The sequence below is a fragment of the Anastrepha obliqua genome, chromosome 1 (genome assembly GCF_027943255.1).
Source record: "Anastrepha obliqua isolate idAnaObli1 chromosome 1, idAnaObli1_1.0, whole genome shotgun sequence".
Taxonomy (NCBI): Eukaryota; Metazoa; Arthropoda; class Insecta; order Diptera; family Tephritidae; genus Anastrepha; species Anastrepha obliqua.
This window is the reverse complement of record NC_072892.1, coordinates 161,313,047-161,335,855: the sequence shown is the minus strand read 5'-3', so window position 1 is coordinate 161,335,855 and position 22,809 is coordinate 161,313,047. Positions and strand designations below refer to the sequence as shown.

Below are 22,809 nucleotides of genomic sequence, written 5' to 3'. Positions count from 1 at the left end.
TTTGTAAATTACACATATATGTGTGTATGTTTATGTAAGAGCACGCATTAGCACTTATCCTGTATACGAGGCTAAAAATTGCCCACACCATTATTAGTAATGAATATTTCCTTATAACTTACGCGAATAAGCGGATGAGACATTTTTACATTTATTTAACATTCAAAAACGTTGGTTGTCTTTACATTTTGTCAAAAAAGTACCGGGAATTGTTCAATAAAACGCCACACAATTGTTTTATCATTAAAATGTATTTTGTCGCCATCAAAATGGGCTCCATTCGAAGCAATACATATAGCCCCTCAGTCTGATTGCGGTACGTGTAGCGGCAATTCTGCCTGCGATGTCTATAGGTTCCACATTTAGCATTGCGTTGAGCGCCAGTGTAGGAGTCGTTCGAAGCGCCCCACTGATTCCAATGAGTGCAGACCTTTGAATTCTCTCTAGCCTTTTAAATGATGTCATCATCTCCAGTGAGTTCCACCAGACAACGACTCCATATAACAAGACTGGCTTTATTATGGTGTTAAAGAGCCAAAATACAACTCTAGGCGAGAGGCCCCATCTTTTGGCAATTGTGCCCTTGTATCCATGCTATTGTTGCCTCCCTTACTCTCTCCTCAATGATGGGCTTCCACGTTAACTTACTGTCAAGGATTAGACCTAGGTACTTCACCTTGTCAGAAAGCAGCAACGGAGCGCCCCTCATCGAGGGGAGTTGGGCTCTAGGTATTTTATATTTCCTCGTGAAAAGGACGAGCTGCATCTTAAGAGGATTCACCCATAAGCCGCAGTCCGCTGCCCATCGAACAACTACGTTCAGATATCCCTGCATTAAATCTTACAGGGTATCTATAAACTTTCCTCTAACATTTAATGCCACATCATCCGCGTAGGCAATCACTCTACAGCCCCTCTTCACCAGCTCCTCCAGCAACTCACTTGCCGGCGGAGAGAGACGCCTCCCACTCTGCCACGACCGTTCTCACTGATCTGCCTTTGCAGTAAGCATGTTGGGTATGCGACAAACGCCCCCGAGGAATTTCGCTTCTTATGGGTAGGTCAAAGCTCTCAAGGGTTTTCAGTAAGAAAGGTGAGAGACTGATTCTCCTAAAATCCTTAGGGGAGACATGTGAGCTCTTGCCAGTCTTGGGTATGAACAGAACCCTCACAGCCCTCCAAGATCCCGGTATATAGCCCCTGGCTACGTAGCTCGCATATATAGGGCTCAGCCAACGGCATGACACCTCCGCAGATTTATGCAGTTGGGTAGGTATGATGCCATCAGGGCCAGACGACTTGAAGGGCCCGAAGGAGCCAATGGCCCAAGCCAGTGAATACCGTGGTTGTTCGATGATATTTGTCGAGTTTTTGGTGAAAAAAGTGTTCACAATATGAGCCTTGTCAGACGGTGCGTTTTCATGGTGCAAGATCCATGAGTTTTCTTTCCACAAATTAGGTTGTTTCCTACGCACATTCTCACTCAAACGTCGCAAAACTTCCAAATAATATTCTTTATTTACCGCAGAACCATTTGGAATGAATTCCGATTGCAGGATAATCAAAGAAAACGAGTAGTATGACTTTCACTTTTGACCGACTTTGATGTGGTTTCTTGGGTTTCGGCTCATGTGGATAGCGCCATTCAGCTGACTGTTGACTGTTTTTGATGTCAAGCTCATATACTCACGTCTCATCATATATTATGATGCGCTGAAGCGCTGGATAAACGTTGGGTCCGAATTCTCTTGCTCAAGCATGTCTTCAGCCACCATCTTCCGATGAATTTTTTGCAAAAATTTCAAGTCGGTTGGAACGAGTCGAGCAGCCACGCGTCTCCTGCCCAATTGATGGTGTAAAATATTACGAATTGATTCGTGAGACATGAACTGCCTCCTTCAAACTTAAATGAGGGTTTTGCAGCACCATTTCGTTGACTTTGTCGACGATTTCATCCGTCGAAGACGTTAATGGGCGACGAGATCGGGGCAAATCTTCCAGGACTTCTCGGCCCTCTGCAAAGGCCTTATACCACTCGCTGACCCGTGTTTTTGATAATAACCGCCATAACCTTTCGGCAATATTTTTAACGATTCGGCACACGAAATCCCGTTAGGAACACGAAATCACAAAATTTAAGACAAATTCTTTGCTCGATATTTTTATCCATAGTGAAAATCGCAGAGCTCACCTGCGTTTGACTGATATAATTAAATGTCAAAAACAAGCTAATTGACTGATCACTCAAACTCTGCGACACTATAGAGGACAGTTGGACATAGTCTCCTTTTAGGTTCGTACACTTCGTCCAACGCTGTTCCAGTTTGTTGTTCACTTTCGCCTAATAGAATTTGTGAAAGTCTGAAAAGTAGACGTTTGCATAAAATCTTTTTCCCGCTAGCCATTTTTCCAAATTGGGCAATATATCCTAGTGCGAGGGATCCAGGTTAACCAAGTCAGAAGAATATGGGGGGATGTGAAATGTGTTTCAATCCTATTTCCATTAATTTTACAATCACAACTGCTAAGGCCTTTGCGTGCGTTGTCGTGATATAAAAGGAAAAATACTCGACTTCCTCGATTCAAATGAATGCCAAACACAAAGAAATATACCGATCTGGTGGAAACTTGGTGGGTGATCTTCGTTATATGCTGGCCGTGTCATCTCCCTGCCTTTGCACGAGCTTTTCAAACGACCCTCTTACACTTGCAATGGAACAACAAATCGGTGACCTTAATCGTTCTTTTGCAATATGCTGAATATAAGTGCCTGCAATGCTTTTATACTTTTAACGAAATGGACCCTAAGTTGAATGAAAATAAAAAATTTAAACGCCGCATATTCATTAAAGGGCTTGGAAATGAATTTCTTTCTTTGGAAACACACACACACCTTTATTAATGAAGTTTATATTTATTGAATAAACAAATTATATAATACTTGAATTATTATCAAAATATTTTCGTTCATATCTATATTAGGCAATATTGACCCATATAGGTTTTTTATGAGTGCAGAATACGGGTTAACTGATTTTGTGATTACCGTTTTTGTTGTGTTTTCTATACTTAATTATGTATAATTGTGAAAATACTAAACTACATAACTGCTTAGGCTAAATTGTGCTAAACTTTATGTCTATAACTTTACATATCCATATATTTGATAAGCGTAACTATTTTTATATCTATTACACATGAAGAATTTAAGGAAATTATTTCCAAAAAATTAACAACTTATTTTTTGGTTAAAAAATTAATAAGGATGAGACCATATGGGAAACAGCCATTGTTGTACGCTTTCGTGCCACGTGGCACTCCGTGGTACAAAAACGTGCAACATGGCAATCAATGTGTTAATTAAAAAAATAACTTACCGAATTTGCCTAACTTACTTCCATTTCATTTATGAATTCTCCGATTACTTAAAGTGATTATCGTCTGGTACTCGTGGAAATTCGATACATTTCTAAAATCTTCGTGCTCAACTACTGGCAAACTTATCATAGAGTAAAGGATCAAAATGAGGCCATGAATGCATGAATGAAGCCATATATGGAGGATTTCTGCATAATTTTAATAAAACTATTTGTGCCCTTTGAGGTTTTCTATTTTTTCAAAGCATTCACTCAAATTTTTGCAGTCAAAGTGGTCGAGCAAATAACTACGTTGCCTTGTGGCAAATAATGGCATACTCATCTGAGCCGAAAAGGCTCTAATTGTACGAGTATGCGATTTTTATTCCAGCCTTATTAGAATTGCTGAGAACTTGACTCGCTCTAGAGTTACTCAACTTCTCTAAACATTCAAGTTATGTATGTAGGTATGTATGTCCATCAGTCGATTTTGGACATATTTTAAAATTTGAGTTAGAGCGATTCCTTGTCGCGTGATCTTGGTGTTTTGGATATTCTCGTAAATTTTTCTAAAAATTGTTTTCTTTTGCAGCTCAGGGTATAACAAGAACTGAAGTGGAGAAAATTTAATTTAATGATTGATGATGAAATGAAACGTTTTTTTAAATTAAATAACTTTTTAAAATTTTTTTTTGTTTAATTTTAGGGTAAGAAATAATTTTTACAAAAAAAATTTTTTAGAAAAAAATTCCCATTTTTGGAAAAAAGTATCCATTTTTTTGTTAAATATTTTTCGGAATACATTTTTGTCATTTTAGGAAAACACCAGGATTCTAGTGTTTTGGACAATTCTTCTAAAAACTGTTATAGCTCAGAGTAAAGCAACACATGAATTGGAAAAATATTTAGAAAACATTTAATAATTTTCATATTTAATCAGTGCTGAAAATGGTATAGATTTTTTTTAAATGAAACATCTTCGGTTCTTTTTAACATTTGGAAATTTTTTTGCATTTTAGGATAAAAAATACATTTAAAAGAAAAATGTTTAACAAAAAATATAATTAAATAAAAATACAAAAAAATAAAAAAATATTTTTTGAAATAAAATTTTTTTATAAACTTTTTTTTTTTAATAAAAAAAAATTAAAAAATATATTTTGAAATAAAATTTTTTATACATTTTTGTTTTTATTTTATTTGTTTTTTTTTTTCATATACAAATTTTTTTATACATTGTTTTATACATTTTTTTTATACATTTTTTTATACATTTTTTTTATTTAAAAAATAATTTTTTTTTGTATTTTTGAACTAAATTTTTTTTATTTTATTTTTTTTTTTTTGAACTTTTTTTTTGTTATACAGTTTTTTATTAAACATTTTTTTTAACATATTTTTTATCTTAAAATGAAAAAAAGTACAAATTTTCAAAAGAACCGATGTTTCTTTTCAAAAAAATTATTGTTTGAAATAAAGTTTTTTTATAAACTTTTTTTTCTTTTCTTTTTTGTTAAAAACATTTTTTTATAATTTTGTTTTTATTTCAAAAACTAATTTTTTGTTAAAATTTTTTTTAAATGTATTTATTTTTATAAATTTTTTTGTTTTTTCAAAAAATAATTTTTTTTTTATTTCAAAAAATAATTGGTTTTTATTTCAAAAATCAATTTTTTGTTAAAAAAATTTTTTAATATTTTTTTTCGAAATAAAAATATGTTTTTGTTACAAATTTTGTATAATAATTTTATTTTGGTTATTTTTGAAAAACACCTCAACAGCAGCCCTAAGAATTTTTTTTCGTATTTTTATAGCTTTGATAGCTCTGATCGATTGCAATGGGTTTTTGCCAAACAACCTACGAGGCAGAAATACAGGCCATTGAGATATGTGTAAGAGAATGTCTCCGTAGAATAGTGAGATGAGCCCATATAAACATCAATTCAATATTATTAGGTTGGACTCCTGAACACGAGGGGCATGAAGGAAATGTTAATGGGGGCCATCTTGCTAAATAAGGGCGCAAACATGCCTTGAATTGATCTAGAGCCTATCTGTGGACTTGAAAAAGGCCACATTAGCGAATTTCTCAGGAAGTGGGACGAGAAGAAATTCTTTGAACACTGCATTAATATCTAAATAACGAATCTAAGCCTGCACTCACGGGATCTCAGTATTATAATATTGACATTCGAATAACCCCGGAATAGTAAAAATCGAAAAAAATTACATCCCTAGTATGTATGTACAAACGATTCGCAATTTAGTCCAGAATTTCAGTTTGCAAAAAATTCGCTTATCTCTTAGTAGACCATTTCACGCTTCTCCTTGTATATTCGATTAAAATTAATTTTCTGTAACGAATTTGATTAAATTTCTTTCCATGAAAAATACTCAAATTTAGTAATTTTCTTAAATGTATTTAATTTTTATTTTAGTGAACGAACATTTGGAGAATTTTTTATCGGTTTGTTAACATAAAATCAGTTATTAGAGATTCATGCATACATACCTACACGCAGCTCTTGTTTACGAAAATCGGCGAAATGTAGTACAAAGTATTTATATATCAGCACCAGCCATATCCATATTTCCTCTAATGTGAGCAATAAAAAATAGGTCCCACTCTTTCGGTCTTATCGCACAGTCATAAAAGATAACAACAACACTAACTAAATACAACTTTCTATTATCACTCAAAATTCAATAAGTCCCATAATATGGTATTTATTATTTACCAATTTTATTAATCCGATATTTTATTGTCTACAACAAAACATTGAGAAAAACAGTAAAATCAAAGAAAATGGCAAGCCCAATAAAAAAAAAGATAAGCATACTTACAGGCTACTACATACCATAAACAGTCGACATGATTTGGCGTGTTTTTCTCCAGCCAGACATGGACATGGATTTTGTGCGTACAGGACAGGCGGCAAAAGCTTATCAACCACAAACACACACTCACACAAGCAAACACGCCCTACAATAACATTTATACGCACACATGCCTGCATTGCATACGTGCCTATCAAATCACATACACACACACATAGCCACACCTACATATGTACACATTCGCAGTGCACGCTTGCTGTGTATTGAGTTGCTGCCATTAAACCAGCAAATTTATTGACTTCCGCCCGAAGTGTGGAGAATTTTTGTTTGTCATAATTTTTGATTTGCCTCTGCCAGGGTCATTCAAGTTCGTATACACACAATTCGCTCTTGGCAGCTTGGTTTGTTTCTTTAGTTTCCTTACTTTGCAGATTTTCGCTTCGAATGGCACATTGACTGGCTACTTTTGCTGTCGATTACATTCTGCTTTGCTCTACTCTCCACTCCGTTGGCGTATGATGAACCCAACTTAAGGGAAAACATTTCGCACAATTTATTTTTATTGGAAAATTATGCCAAAGATTTTCCTTCCTTGAATGACACATACGCACACACACCTACGCAATTACCCTGTAGGGAAATGCATTTGTCTGAAATTGATTCTTCAACTACTCTTTTTATTTATCACCTTACGAGTGGTCCAAAAACGAGTATATGCTTCAATCGTACATTATTTTGGTACTGGCGAACTTTCTTCTCCTTTCAAAGTATCGCCTGAGGAATGACATACATGACTTTATATTACTTCCTAGTAAGTGTTCTGCCAATGCATTTAACGGGGAGTCCAATACATTGTCCATACTTTGCCTATTGCTAGGATACATACCTACGAAATGAACTGCGGTAAAGGTTGTATTTATTCCAAAGGTAGGGAAAAAACTCGAACAATTGCCTAAGTCATACATACCAATTAACCTTAGCTCATTTTTCCTGGAAACTATGGAAAAAATTTTGGATCAGCACATAAGGGAGAGCAACCTATTTAGTTTCCCAAGGCATCAACTTCATTTTGTCTACTAACAAGTTAAATATACTGAGACTGCAATACACAGTCGTGTAACTATTATTGAAAAGTAGTGCCGTCCACTAGGAAAAGGAATACCAAGATTAAATGTCCTGTCCTAAATGAATCCACTCTTTAACTCTCCACAGCAGCGAACTATTTCGATATCAACCGTGACAAAACGCTCCTTTGGAACTCTCATCTTGAAAAAGTTAATGCAAAAGCCACAAGAACATTCTATGCCCGCACAAGGCTTTTTTGGAAAACATGGGCACTCAGCCCCAGTAATCACTGCAGTTGTTAAATCCCTAGTCACTTCTGCAGCCCTAGCATTGTGGTCTAAACTTAAGCAACGAAACGCGGTAAATTATCTCAACAAATTGTACCGCCTGATCTGCGTCGGTATAACAGGATCAATGAAAACACGCCCAACTAACGCATGGTGTGCTTCTATGTATACCATCGCTTCCCATCTTAATTGCTAACGAACCATGTTTGAGCGCCTTAAGTCTAAACGGCAACTCCGACCAAAAAAGTGGATATATGAAAGGGCATATAAAGATCTTAGAAGTCCTCCGACATACTCCTATTCTTTAAAGGGTGGATATATTATCTTGATTTCTCTTCAGAAACTTCCAAGTTCTCATTGAAGAACGTACGGCCTGGTAAAATAATTCTATCACATACAAATTTATCCGATTGAAATATGCGTGAGGAAATGTCTCCGTAGAAAAATGAGAGGAACTCACATTTAAAACTTTCAGATAGTCAGGTGAGTTTGAAAGCCCTACCCTATCAACTACAATCCCCTCAAAAATGGTACATGACTGCCTGAACCTTCACAACATCTTAGGGAACTTCACCTCATTATTATTAGGTTGGGCTCCTGGACACGAAGGACACGAGGGATATGAAATAGCGGACCATCTGTGGACTTACAAAGGGCCACATCAACGAAATTCTCAGGAGGTGGGAGGTGAAGAAGTTCGTTGAACACTGGCGAAACTCTATCGGTCAGCGACAAGTGAAACAATTCCTTACAGAGGAATTTCTGATAAGCCACTTTGACTTAGCAGAGTAGAGACTTAAGACTTGTAAGTGGGTATTTAAAAGGCCACTGTAGCCTGAGATACCACTTAAACAAAATTGGGCTCTCTGAAACCAACATCTGTCGATTCTGTGAAATGGACACTGAAACTTCAGAACAAACTCTCTATAAACAACAACAAACAAACTCTTTATAAAAGCTGCAGCACCTTGGTGGTACTGCCGTCTCTCCATATAAACTATGGAAAAATAAACGCCAAAATGTGGTAAAATTTTCAAAAAGTCTTAAAATATAGGGTACCTCTGCAGACTTTGCACAATAGATCTATTTTGGTCACAGTGCACAGTAGCCTAATATTAATAAAGCAACGTCCAAATTGGATGGAAAACAATCTTTATGACAAGGAGGCTATGCCGGAAGGCAATATGCCCATATAGTGAATTTTTTTCGAAAATACCGCTGAAAACACCATTTTGGCTACAAATCATTTATGACAAACATTTTGTGTGCTTAAATAGAAGATATAAACTTGGAATAGTTCTAGGTTTAGTAGAATAGTTAGTATGTTACCTAGTCCACCAAGCAATTTATTAATTATTTTAGTAATGTAAATGGACTCCGGGACCTTATTCTATATTAACTATCTGCTGTCACTTATGATTATCATAGACAGTAGAAACCCCATATGTGGACTAGTTTTATGCATACTTTTAACTCCTCTTATGCACCTAGTTTGACCTTGTCAATTGAAAAGCCATTTCCACACTAGTTTTAAAGTGGTCCATATAGGCATTCTAAATTACACAAACTTCCACTTAAGCGCCTCATGAATTCGAAGCTAAGTGCACAGGCTCACTGAAACCATTCCATTCCAATTTACAGTACTGACCTCTTATACCAACAATTCATCGCTCCGCTCACCTAGCCTGCTAGATATTTCTAGCAACGTTTGCAATCATTCCTCTCGGTACGCTTGTTTTACCTAATATTGTTTTATTGCGAGCAGGGCAAATAAAAAACGGAAATTGTTTTTAGCCGTAGATGACCTTAGAATTTACGATTAGCTGGCAACGTTTAAGCTACAAGCTGCATACACATACATATACACTTACATACTTACGTATGTATGTACTTATATAAGTCTTCTCCTTCAACAAACACAAATATACAAATGTGCAGCCAACTACTCAGCTTTGGCGAATAATTAAGATGAGCTTCTAATTTTCGACAACTTGAGAAAAGTTCATTTTACCCCCCAGCTGTAACAGAAAGTTTGTGAATACTTCAGATCATCTCATGAATAGCTGAATTCAGCGTGGAATTCTGCTGAGAATTGTAATTTTGCAAATCAAGGCAATTCTTGATGACTTTCGAGTTTTCGCTGGATTTTGAGCTGCGAGCGAGGGCAATTCATTTGCTACAAGATTAGCTACATCTTCGGACTGACAAAATCACTTTTAATTGTTATTTACTTGCATAGAAATTGGATATTTGTAATATTTGCTTTACCCTCGGGGAAATCGATTGGAAAGTAGTTAAGGCTATGAAGTGTTTGTAAGTCTAGAATACGAAATCGAGAAAATTAAGTTTTGTTTTGTTACAGCAACGCCAGCAGGAAGGTTAATACGTAGTAGGAGGAGGAGGAGTAAGCTGATGATAAATTCTGGCAATGTAAAACAATTTTTAGTTTCGACAGAGAAAAAATTGGTGCAATTAATGTTTTAATGCGTCTTTTGTTTTATTAAAGTTTTTAAATTTTTATCTACGCATGAAAAATATTTTGGTATATAACTTGAATTAAGAGGTAAGGGGTAGTCAGAGGCCCGAAAAAATGATGATTTTAAATAACTTTTTTTGCTAGTCAATTGCCTTATTTTACAAAAATAAAATCATATTAGTATCAGTCTTTCGACTTGACTTTAGCAAAATTTCAAAAACAAAAATTAATAATTGTAAAAGTTATCGCTGTTTGTTCTCGTGATCACCACAAGTTCTTGGAGAGTCATCTAAAATCAATCGGACAAGCGAAATTAGTTTTATTAGTTTGTTGTGCCTAATCGAAGCTTTTTTTCGAAATGTATAGGGTGGGCCATGTAAAATTTGGTTTTTGAATCGGCTATGAAAAAAACACTAATCAATATTTTTTCAAACTTTTTTTTTCATTTTAAAGATTGAACATTGTCATTTTTGAATGAAAAATAATATCGTTCAAATGACCGCCACGACTGGCTTTACAGTAGGCCATTCGATCAACCCAATTTTTAAGCACATTTTCGATTGTTTGGGCTCCAATTTCATGAATGGCAACTTGGATTTCGTGTTTTAAAGCATCAATCGTCTCTGGATGGTTCGCATAGCATTTGTCCTTAACGGCTTCCCACAAAAAATAGTCCAATCACAGCTCCGAGGCGGCCAATTGATATCGGAACTTCGGCTGATTATTCGGTTTTCAAAAACGGTAGCTAAAAGTTCGAGTGGAACTTTGGCAGTGTGACAAGTTGCACCGTCCGGTTGAAATCAAATGTCGTTGAGCATGTCACGGTAACGCTCGCCCTTTACTGTAACCGCGGAAGAAGAAGAAGACTCACCACTTTGGAAATAGGTTTTCAATATTTCCCAATTTTGTTCAAGGGTATAGCGTCCCATTTCGTAAATGTCAAACCTTTAAGTAAACTATGAACACATTTGACATGTCATTTGTGTTACCAAAGCAAACGCTATATGGCCCACCCTGTAGGAGACAGATACCTGTAAACGGCCATATTTTCCCTGATTTTCATTAAAATTATTTAAAATGAAAAAGTCAATATATTTTTTTCAAAATTGGCATACAGTTTATTTATACACTATAATAATATAATTTTTTTTTTTATTTTAATCATTTAAAATGGATGTACACTCAATTCTTCCAGGAAGGTCGTAGCGGGGCTTCTTAATCGCCGGACATTGTAGCATCGGCGTCAGTGATCTGAATGCAAAAAACCAAAACTTTTTTTGTTTATTAATGTCATAATTTAATTAAAAATTCGCGGAATAAAATGCTTGAAAAAAATGAAGTTTGTTTCCCTGTGTACTATTTTTGCTTCGAAAAAATAATTTTTTTGAAAAATTTTCGAAATTGTAAATTCACATAGAAAGGAATATCATAAAAAATATGTATGCAAAATCTCAGGGAGATCGCTCAATAACTTTTCGAGTAATCGTGTACGCCAATTCGAAAAATATAGTTTTGAGAAAAACGCGTCTAAAGTTTGAATACAACGTGACTATACCTCTCCCAGCGCTCGAACGCAAAGAATAGAGTCGTCACGGTTGATGATCTATAATATAAGAAATACTTCAATTTACGTTCTAAAAGTTTTGTAACATATTCCTTAAGGATATATATAAAAAAAAATTGTTTTCGAAGTTTTACAGGTATCTGTCCCCTTAACAATATGGCGGTTTTCAAGGAAGAAACCGACAACTAATTGTTTAAAAAAAATCGAAATTTTGAAATAAAAAATAAAAAATCGACAAGGTACAAGTTTTTTATGTTTTTCTAAAGCAGTATAAAATTTATTGAAATCTACCAAGCCATTTTTAAGTGACAGTGATCACCAGTTCAAAAAACATAGTTTTGAGAAAAACGCTCCGAGCTCCCTTTGTTAATTGTTGAATAACTCGAAAAGTATTTGTCGGATTCATTTCAAATTTTCACACAATATTTTTTAGAATAATACTTTAAGAAAATGGTTACCTAAAAGCTGATTACTTCTCTGGGCATTTAGTTCGTCAAGTTCTCGTATACCATCCTTCCTCGAGGATCTAATCTAACACAGCTTGAATTATATCTTAAAAGGGGGCTTACGGGAATAAACTAAAATTATTATAATACTAAAATAATTTGCTTGAACTATGGGCATACCACCCACCTTTGCTTCTAACGGCTCAAAATTATTTGATAATTATTGAATGATTATTTTCATTGCAAATGGCCTCGATACACTGTTTTACGTGATCTGAACGCCTTTCGAAAGAGTGTTTGAGGTCATTGACCGGAATCCGGAATGTTCTTCAGCATGTCGGTACAAGCCTCCTGAATGGCACAAAAGGGCGCAAAACGTTTCCCTTACCATTTCGCATAGGTAGAAGTTACAGGGAGCCTTATCAGGTGAATACGGTGAGTGATTGATGGTCAAAATGCGATTTCTAGTCAAAAAATCAGTCAAAAGAGTGAATCGATGGGATGGTGCATTATCATGCAATAAGCGCCAGTTTCCTCCTTCGCGGTATTCAGGACGAATTCGACGAATGCAATGCAACAAATGCTTCAAAACGCCAAGATAGAAAATTGTATTACCGATTTACCCATTGATACGACCTCCTTGTAGACAATTTCCTTGGAATCGTAAAAACAAATACGCATCGAAATGATTTTTGACTTCTCCAAACGTCAGTTTTTTGGGTGCTGGCTGGTCTGGGGCCTTACATTCGGCATTTTGACCCTTAGTTACAGGTTTATGTTGGAAACACCTCGTTTTCTCTCCAGTTACAATGTTGTTAAGGAAGTTGTCGTCCTTTCTCGCCTCTTTAATGAGGCCTTTCGAATATTGAATTCTGAGCAATTTTTGGTCCTCAGTTAACTTGTGCGGAATGAAACGTGCACAGACCTTTCGTAAGCCCAAATGATCAGTTAAAATGTGATGAATCGATGTTTTGGAGAAATTCAACTCCGATTCCATGAATTTCAACTATGGTTTCGGTTCATTTTTGGCAAATTTACGAACAATTTCGATGCAGTTTTCGGTGATTACTGATTTTAGGTGGCCCGTATATTTATTGTCATTTATATCCTCACAACCATCTCTGAATCGTGTAAACCACTCATGAACTCTGGCACGAGATAGACAATCATCGCCATGAGCTTTTTCTATCAATTCTAATGTTTCGGTAAACGTTTTACCGATTTTAAAACAAAATTTTATATTAGCTCTTGGTCGAAACTCATTTTTGTACCGATGACACAAACATACTGACACTTTAGACGCAATAACTTCGCTTCCACTGAACCGAATATCGCCAAGGTTTTATTGGAACCAAGCTAGGGATGTAACTTCCATCGCACTGACTCATTAAAAAGATGGCACCATCAAAGACATTTTCAAGACGTACATCTTGTTTATTTTGGACTTCATCTTGTATACCAGTTATTCGAATTAAAGGTCATCTACAAGTGATTTTTTACTTTATTTTTTCGACAAACCAATATTAGTCAGCCTAAACAAACTTACCTTACGGTCATTTACCTTATGTGATAATAAAAAAAATATTTCAAAGCAGTTGGCAACGGAGAGCAAAGATTATAAGTGAATAAATAATTCTGTAATACACATCAATAATGCTGAGGTCCTTCCTGTTGTGGAGCAACATCAAGACGCACACCACAAATAGGAGGAGTAGCTCGGCCAAACACCCAAAAAGGGTGTACGCGTCAATTATATATACACATATATATATATATATATCAATAAAGCTGTGTTGTTGCAATTTTTAAAGTGCTGGCACTAAGTAAATATAGACATTATTAACTGCGCATGTATGTATGTATGTGTGTAATTATGTAAACTTGCATATTTAAAAAAAGGCATCTCTATGCACGTCGATGTTAAAAAACAAATATGTACAATTTGGTGAGTGTTTGAATAAAGCCGAAAATAAATTGAAGTTAATTAAATTCTTGTTAGGCTTCTTGTTTCAGCACACACACACACATACATATATACAGCTTTGTATGTCAGTGTGCGTGCTTTTTGTTGATGAAAAGGTTGAGGGTAGTATGCCAATCATGCCAATGCAAACAGATTCCAATACTTTTATACAGGCATACATTTATTTACTTACGCCGCAGCACGCAGACAATGTAATGTACACAAAACAAACAACAAACTCACACAACTCATCCACTCATCATACGCACCTCAATCACAATCTCCAACGCCTGCACTGCCTGTAACTACCCAATGAACAATGAACGCTTGAGTTCAACTTGTTGATTCTCGAAAAAGATGGAAATAAGAAGAGGAGGCTTTGGATTAGTGGATGACGACCAACAGTCGCTAATTACGTTCGTATTAACCGCCGCTGCAAGCTATTGATGAATTTTATGAGATGTATGATATTTGAACCCGTGAGAGCCCAGATGTCAGATGAAGCAATAATAAGTCTCATCCCATAAACACCTAACGGACAATGTCCCGTAAGGATACCTACCAAATTCGAGAGCTGCGGCTTTTATAGCCTTCGAAGTTCCCTCGGGCTAACTCGATCTACCCGTGACCAGAAAGATCTCGCGATTTTGCACATTTGCGTACTAGTTCATCACTCGCTGGGTTGTCGCGAGGCCCATCTTTCCTGGACTAGACTACAGGTTCTCAAGAGAACCCCAATCCTCCTGCTTAGCGATGAAACCGTATCCAGGATCTCTTGTCTAGCCAGCTCATCAGCTCAGCAGTTTGCCTCTATGCCGCTGTGGCCAGGGACCCAAATAAGCCTAATATCGAAGTATTTGGATGCAATCGAGAGAATTAGTCTAGTCTGAGCGCAATCTTACTAACGCTCATTAAGTGCTTTCACGCCAGACATTACAGGCTAATTTATTTATGTTGCTTGCGTCATATATTCGCCACTCGCTAACGCATCGCTCTCATGTCCCTTCTTGTTGGGTGTTTCGCTGAGCTCCTTAAAGTTTTTCCTCAAACAGAAAGACTCACAGTTTTATGCCACTTGCGAACGGCAGATGATTTTTAATGAAGGAGCAAATACCTTCTAAGAGCCGACAGCTAGTCAATCGAACAGTAGGGGTCTATCGAAGCCACCACTCAACATTCAATGTCAGTTTGATAATTACTACAGTCACTCACTTTATGGATTGTCAAAAACAACTTCACATCGTCCACAAACATTAAACATTTCACGTTAAGAATGTGAATTGGTAAATCATTAATAAAAATGAGAAATAACAGTTGACTGCAGTGCGTCCCCTGAGGTATACCAGCGCACGCGTTTACTATTACGGATGATTTCGCAATACCCATTTCTACAAAAAGCTTTCTCAGTAATTAAAAAAATTACTGAACAATTTTGAAAGCGTTCCTTTAATTCCGAAGGCAGAGAGCTTATTCATAGGAATAGTTTGATCAACCTTGTCGAAGGCTTTTGAAAAATGTGTATAAATAACATCAAGTTATGCTTGATCTTCAAATGCATTGATAATTTTATTGGAAACTAGCAAAAGAATGGTGCAGGTAGATTTTAGTGGCATAAAAGCATGCTGGCATTTCGATATTGAGAAATATACCTAATTAAAAAGTTTTTTTTTAAGCACTACTTGTAAATCAAATAACTTCGAAAAAGTACGATGGGTTTCACGACGGATCTGTAATTGCTTATACTTTATAATATTATTATCATCGCCTGAATAGCTTCACATTCAAGTCAAAATTCCTAATAGAGTGTAACAATGCACTCAACAAACTGGCCACTCATAATCAGATTTCATAGACATGAAGGACTCGAAGGAAACGAGAAGGAAGACTTTTATGCCAAAAAAGGGGCAGAAGTACTATTTATGCGACCAACCCCATTCTTCGGCTTTAACATAATTAATATGAAACAGGAAACCTAAAAATGGATCCAAACTAAAATCACAGAACACTGGAACGGCACAAGCGGTCTTAATCACTACATAAAAATTTTTGAACTTCAATGCCAACAGAGCAAAATCTACTTCAACTCTAGATAAGAAGGGCCTCAGATTACCCTGTGGAGCACTTACAGGTCACTTTGCCTGTTAAAAACATTTTAAACACAATAGGGTTATCTGGTACAAGATCATGCAGGTTCTGCTGTGATAAAGAGGAGTCTATGGAACACTTAATCACGAACTGCGAGACATTAGGCCACAGGAGACACAGAATCCTAGGCTCGTACCTACTATAGAGTAGGAAGTCCTATAATTGCTCCCTCCTAAGGAGCTGGTTCGATTCCTCGGTATACTAAATAATTATAATTAAGTAATTAGTGGCGCACAACAGATCAAACTCGTCGGAGTGCATAAAGGCCTTAGCCTAACCCGTACAATCATTACCATTACCATTGTCGCCTGATCAATGAATAGCAGCAATTGAACAAAATTTCCAAAGATCCAAACAAACTCCGATTGTTATATATTTATTGAAAAGTTTAGCTGTTGGGATAGGTATGAAAGTTGAATGTAATTAAAAAAAATGGATGCAAAAGCCTCTTTGGTTTTTAATGTCAACTTAGAACCTGTAATTGAAGATACACTGGGGGAATGACCTTTGATGCCATTTTAGAGTGATCTAACATCAACTTGACAATTACAAATACCTCAAAGTTTTTTGGAACAATTTTTCGGTGCTTGCTGGGTATACATGCATATGTGGGCATACGTGTATATATGCGTTATTATGTTTGCAAAAATCCACAGGACGTGTTGCCCAAATAGCAGCAACACAAAAGGCGTCAGCCAGACATCAACGGCACAAAGTGAAAATCTCAAATTTGATTTGAATGCTGCGGTGGCAAGCACAAACACACTCCCACACACACACGCACACACAAGTAAACAAGTAATCAAGTGTGCCGCATATAGTGAATGCTGTGCGATTATAAGTGCTTTGCGTCAAGTAAGTCAGTTAAATAACCAAGTAATCAGCCAAGTTATCCATCAACATGGCGGCCTTTCGTCGCAGGCGTCAGCACTCGGGTGGGTTTTACCTGTGCGTATGTGTGTGTGTGGGTGTGTGCGTGTATTTGCGTTTCATCACGTTCATAAGCGTCTAAGAGCTGCTTTGTAAATATCCGCATCGAGAATTAGCTGCCACTGCTGCTACTTTTCGTCTACCTCCGCAGCTTAAGCTGCGGCGGATGTGCAACATGTAACAAATTAACTGCAGCTTTTGGTACACGTAGTGCCACACTTGCCACATTTAAGGCACACAACTAGCAATTTAAAATGTGCAGGTGTGTGTTTGACTTGCTGTACATTTCAATGGAAATATTTATATTATATTGAAACAGATACTAACTGTGGGCTTGTGTGTGTGTTTGTGCTGAAAGCATTTTATAAATTACTCAATATTCGCTACTTTGGCCCATTCGTTGCATTTCATTTGCAAAAAGATTAAATGGGAATTTGTAAAAGCTTTTACAACGCATCGGGCTTACCTTTCAAATGGCGGTAATTAAATTGCGGTATCAGTAAACAACAAACTTTTCGCATTCGCTTAGTGCATGAATTAAATGGAATTTCGTTTAAAAAATCCCGTGAGCAACTGAAGGCAAAGTAACGAAAATTTTATTATTTCAACAGTAAAAGAGAACACATCTCCTTTTTAGGGGGCAACTCATACTTTTGAATGCAATTACTATAGGGAAGATATTAGGAAAAGCACGAACTTTTGATGTGCATCTAAGCAACTAAGAGATTTCGTTGGCACCCTTCTTTCATTTGTGCAACAACATCAAGACGCTCACCGCAATATAGGAAGAGAAACCAGGCTAACGGAAGCACCTAACGGAAGTGCACATGCCAATTATTATTTTTGAAGTGAAACTTCTTAGGCGTCGATGGACGAGCGAGAATGGAGATAAAAATTTCAAGGTCATGCAACGTTTCGGGCATTTTCGTTCCGCGAGAAAGAAAAAAGATATAACGTAGAGGAAAAGGAGAGAGAGAGCTATACCTTATATTTATATATCTTAGATACACTTTAGGCTATTTTTGCTGAGTGTTTCCTTGTGGTTGCTAATATCTAGTGAGAAATAACACTGTCTAGTTTTTGGTGCCTACTTTTTGGCGTTATATTTCCTTAGTGCATACTGTTTGGGGCGTTTTCTGGTCCCAATTTTTTTGGGGCTTTTTTGGTTTGGTGACTACTTTTTGGCACTTATTTCCATTTCCTGGCTAGTGCTTGTGCGTACTATAAAGTGCTATCCATTCCGGCGTCGGATTTATTCGTATTGCCTTGCGGTAATTTGTGCCGTTGTTGCGGTCCTGGAATCGCTGCGTTTGTGCGGGTGATAAGCGGTCGAAGTAGTGCACGTTGTTGCAACGGTTTGTGCCCGGCGTTTACCTACACCGATCGACCCTTCTCCGGTTTTTGTAAATTTTGTCTATTTGTATTCTCTGTAAATGTTGTGAATTTATTTAGATATAAGGGTGATGTTTTAAGAGCTATAGGAAACTTTTTCAAAAAAACACACGTAAAATTCAGAAAAATGCATGAAATTTTTATTTAAATCGAGAGTGCAGTCCATATAATTTTATGTTTGAAGATTATTTCGTGCAAATGTTGACCGCGACTGCGCTCCAAATGGTCCATCCGCTTAGTCCAATTTTGGCATACTCTTTCCAATGTTTCGGCCGGTATCTCACATATAAATGCTTTAATGTTGTCTTCCAATGCGTTAATTGAAGCAGGCTTTTCTGAATAGACATGAGCTTTAACATAGCCCCACAAAAAATAATCTAAAGGCGTTATATCGCACGATCTGGGTGGCCAATTGACAGGTGAACGCACGTGAAATAAAATGTTCACCGAACTCGCCTCCCAACAAGTCCATTGTTACGCGTGCTGTGTGGCATGTGGCACTATCTTGCTGAAACCACATGTGTCATGCAAGTCAAGCTCTTGCATTTTGGGCAAAAAAAGTTGGATATAATTTCACGGTAGCGCTCACCATTCACAGTTACGTTACGGTTCGCAGCATCTTTAAAGAAGTATGGTCCAATGATACCTCCAGCCCATAAACCGCACCAAACTTTGACCTTTTCTGGATACATTGGTAGCTCTTCGAATTCTTCTGGCTGATCTTCACTCCGAAATCGACAATTCTGCTTATTTACGTACCCATTGATCCAAAAATGAGCTTCATGGCTGAACACAATTTTTCGATAAAAAAATGGATCTTAAACTTTCTTAACAGAACACGCATTTTTAGAATAAAATTCAATGATTTGCAAGCGTTGTTCGTTTGTGAGACGATTCTTGGTTAAATTATAGACCAAACTGAAGATGTTTCACAGTGAAACAAAACACGAAACGTGCGTCAGCTATTTAAACCAACTGTTTAAAAAGATAATAGCTAAAAAGTCACCCGTTACCATCTGTTATTCAGCATTTGTGCAGCAACATCCAGAAGCATACCACAAATTGTAGCAGAAGCTAAGAACAGATGACAGTCAATGATTTAAAAAACCTGATAAAATTCATTAGAGACACCAGTTGAAATAGTAAGGGAAGAAGCCTCTAAAATCTTGTAATGGCTCTACTTTTGGCGTGAATATGCCACGGTCTTCGGTGACCGGAAATTCAAGCCAGGATTTTCATTCTAAGAGAATGCTTTAAAAAATATTTAAATATTAAAATATTCGTTTTGAAGAAAATTTTAAATACGCAAAACAAAATTTTACTTTTTTACCAATATAAAATTTTCCCATGAAAACTTCTAAATTTGATTCACTCTTCATTTCTTATTTACAAATATCGCATTACTGCCTTCGTATCCTTACAACTCTGCACACTCACACCATCACCTTGAGACCCTAAAGCCGTCATATATTATCTACACACATTTAATTTAAATTTACGTTCGACCAGAATATTCATCATCATAAAATAAATAAAAAGGCAGAAACAGAAATTTGGCACAGCTTGCGACCAAATGTAGGCAGAAGACGAAAGAAGTGATTTAAATACAATATGAATAGGAATTTGTGAATATTTAAATATGCTTGAGTGTGTGTGTGTGTGAGCAACACAAGCGTATTTTGCCTTTACATGAGTATCTAGCGCAATGAAAGCTCGAGGCATTGTCGTTTCCTCCACACACACACACACACTTTTATGGCAGTTTTGGGCTTTCACTACTTTGCATAGTAACTCCATTTCCATCTCGTTCTCAAATTTATGTTACTCCCATCAGCAGTCAACAGTCACTCAATCTTTGCAAAGCACTTTGGCGTTCTCACAAAGCAAATGCTTGCAGACGGCTTTTTCCGCCACAAAGGCCTTTAAATAACAAACAAAAACCAAATCATATCGCATGTATGTATATATGTGTGTGGATGGCGAAAGCCAAAAATATGAGTTATTTATTGCAACAAATGAAAATATTTTGGATTTCCGCCGCAATCCTATCTATTTATACCGTTTTGGCTGATGGGTGCGCGATGGCATGAAAAGTGAGTAGGAAGTTTGGAAAGTGTGCAAATTGACAAACGGACCGCTTTGGCGTAAATGCCTGCTGTCGTGAACGTAAATATGTGTACGAGTATATACTTCCTTACATATCCCCCTTTAAGGATAATCAAATGCAAGTAAATACAAATATTCATAAATTAAGTGTCTTTTTATGCTTTCTCTTTTCTGCATTACCCGAGAGTTTGCCATCGTCAAATAAGTGTCGCTCAGTAGCACATAAGTGGACTCTGCATTTGAACGAAAGCGAGTCATAAGTACAATTTTTCGAAATATATCGATACGCGCGCTTCCTGGCGGTCCAACTTGTAGCATCTGCTATGAATTCATACCCTACGATTTCTGCTCATATTACACCTCTTTGCAGAATTATAAGCGCATCACATCGGCACATTCCACACCCAGCCGGTACTCTAACAAATTATAATAAAAATAATAACTATTTTTTTTTTTATAAATTTTAATTTTAGCATAACAAAGTGCAAGTTTTAAGTAACTCAAAAATACTGCAATTTATTGGCAAATTTTTGGCGGTGCTAAGTTTTTTTCATAAAAAAAAGTTGGAGCATTAATTTGTATGGGAGTAGAAATCTTAGGTGCACGAATTAAGAGCGAATAGGTTAATCTGCGCTTATACTAAATTGGATCAACAGCAAAATTTTTCGAACTAACTCGAGCCGAGCGCCATCTATTGGATTAAGGTGTTAAACATTTGCCAATCCGATCAAGAATAAGACTTTTAGAAGCATTTCGACGCCAGTGCTTACTGTAAGGTAATATTTTCCGGATAAAAAGTAGCCTAAGTTAGGTTAGCTTGTACTGGCTGGCCGAAACCACGCAGAGACCATTTTGGTTCATAGCGAAAGCAAATCAAAGTACTCAATATGCGCATACTCCTCGCAAATTTTAGGAGTCGCTCAAGCTCCAGTTCAGGGATACTTTCTTGTCTTTCAAAGCTGTGAGCACCCAGCTGTGAGCAGATCCGGACAGTAGCATAAAAGATGCTCCAGGGTTTCTCTTGAACCCAGCTCAATACATTTTCTAAAAGCATCGATAAGAGTTAGATTTAGCTTGTAAGCATGCGCTGCAACTAGGCAGTGCCCTGTTAGCACACCAATTAAAGTTCTATAGTTTCTTCTATCGAACGATATAACCGACCAGCACATAGGTATGGTATATATAATTGGCACGTACACCCTTTTCGCGTGTTTGGCCGAATTCCTCCTCCTAGTTGTGGCGTGCATCTTGATGTTGTACCAGCCATGCAGGGACCTACAGTTTCAAGCTGACTCCGAGCGGCTGATATTTTTTATGAAGAGCTTTTTCATGGCACAAATACACTCGGAGGCTTGCCATTATCTGCCGAGGGGCGACCGCTATCAGAAAAATGTTTTTCTTAATTTTGGTGTTTCACCGAGATTCGAACCGACGTTCTTTCTGTGAATTGCGAATTGTAGTCATGCACCAACCCATTCGGCTACGACGGCATACTTATCATCATAGCCGCGTTTAATGATCCCAGCAACTTAGCAATTGGTTCCACTAAGCCATCTGCCTTTCACCTTGCTTAACATGTGCTCCTCTCTGACAAGTCTCGCACCTTCTCTAGCTATTTCATCCACTGTCCCATTTTCCTACATGCCTTTGTGGCCTGGAACCCAATAAACACAAAGCCTGCGGTTACAAGCGAGCTTTTTGATTGCTTCCTTGCATTCAAGGACATTTTTGGATGATACACAGAACAATTTTATCGCTTTTATAGCCGCTTGGCTATCGACGAAGAAGATTTTTGCGCAGTTAATTATTGCGTCTGTACATACAAGCTCTGCTGCTTTCTTTACTGCAAATATCTCAGCTTGATACACAGTACAACAGTTAGGGAGTTTAAAAGACCTTTTTGATGATAAATTTCGCTCAATATATACCAGCGCCAACCCCCTCTTCCATTTTTGATCCATCAGTGAATACATTAATGGTGTTACTCCTGGGAACCAAACCTTTGTGCCATTCACCGTCTTCAAAAATGGTCTTTAGTGGTCTTCCAAAACTCATAACAGGTTCTAGAGGTAAGCTGTTCGGTTGCTTGTAGCTTCCCAGCTGAGTTTTCAGCCCGATTTTCCGCCTAGAGATCAATCTTTGTTAGGTTGAGGACAGCCTCGAGAGTTGCTTTTGGAGTTGATTTCATAGCTTCCGTAATGCAAAGCGCAGAGAGTCGTTGAACTTTTACCAATGCCCTGA

General features: G+C 36.9%; 1 protein-coding gene across 1 annotated transcript in view; it reads left to right on the top strand.

Annotated features, from left to right (window-relative positions):
* The window catches only part of LOC129239263 (hornerin), a 189,755-nt gene that overhangs the window by 140,367 nt on the left and 26,579 nt on the right, over nt 1-22,809 (top strand). The gene's annotated exons all lie outside the window — the stretch shown is intronic.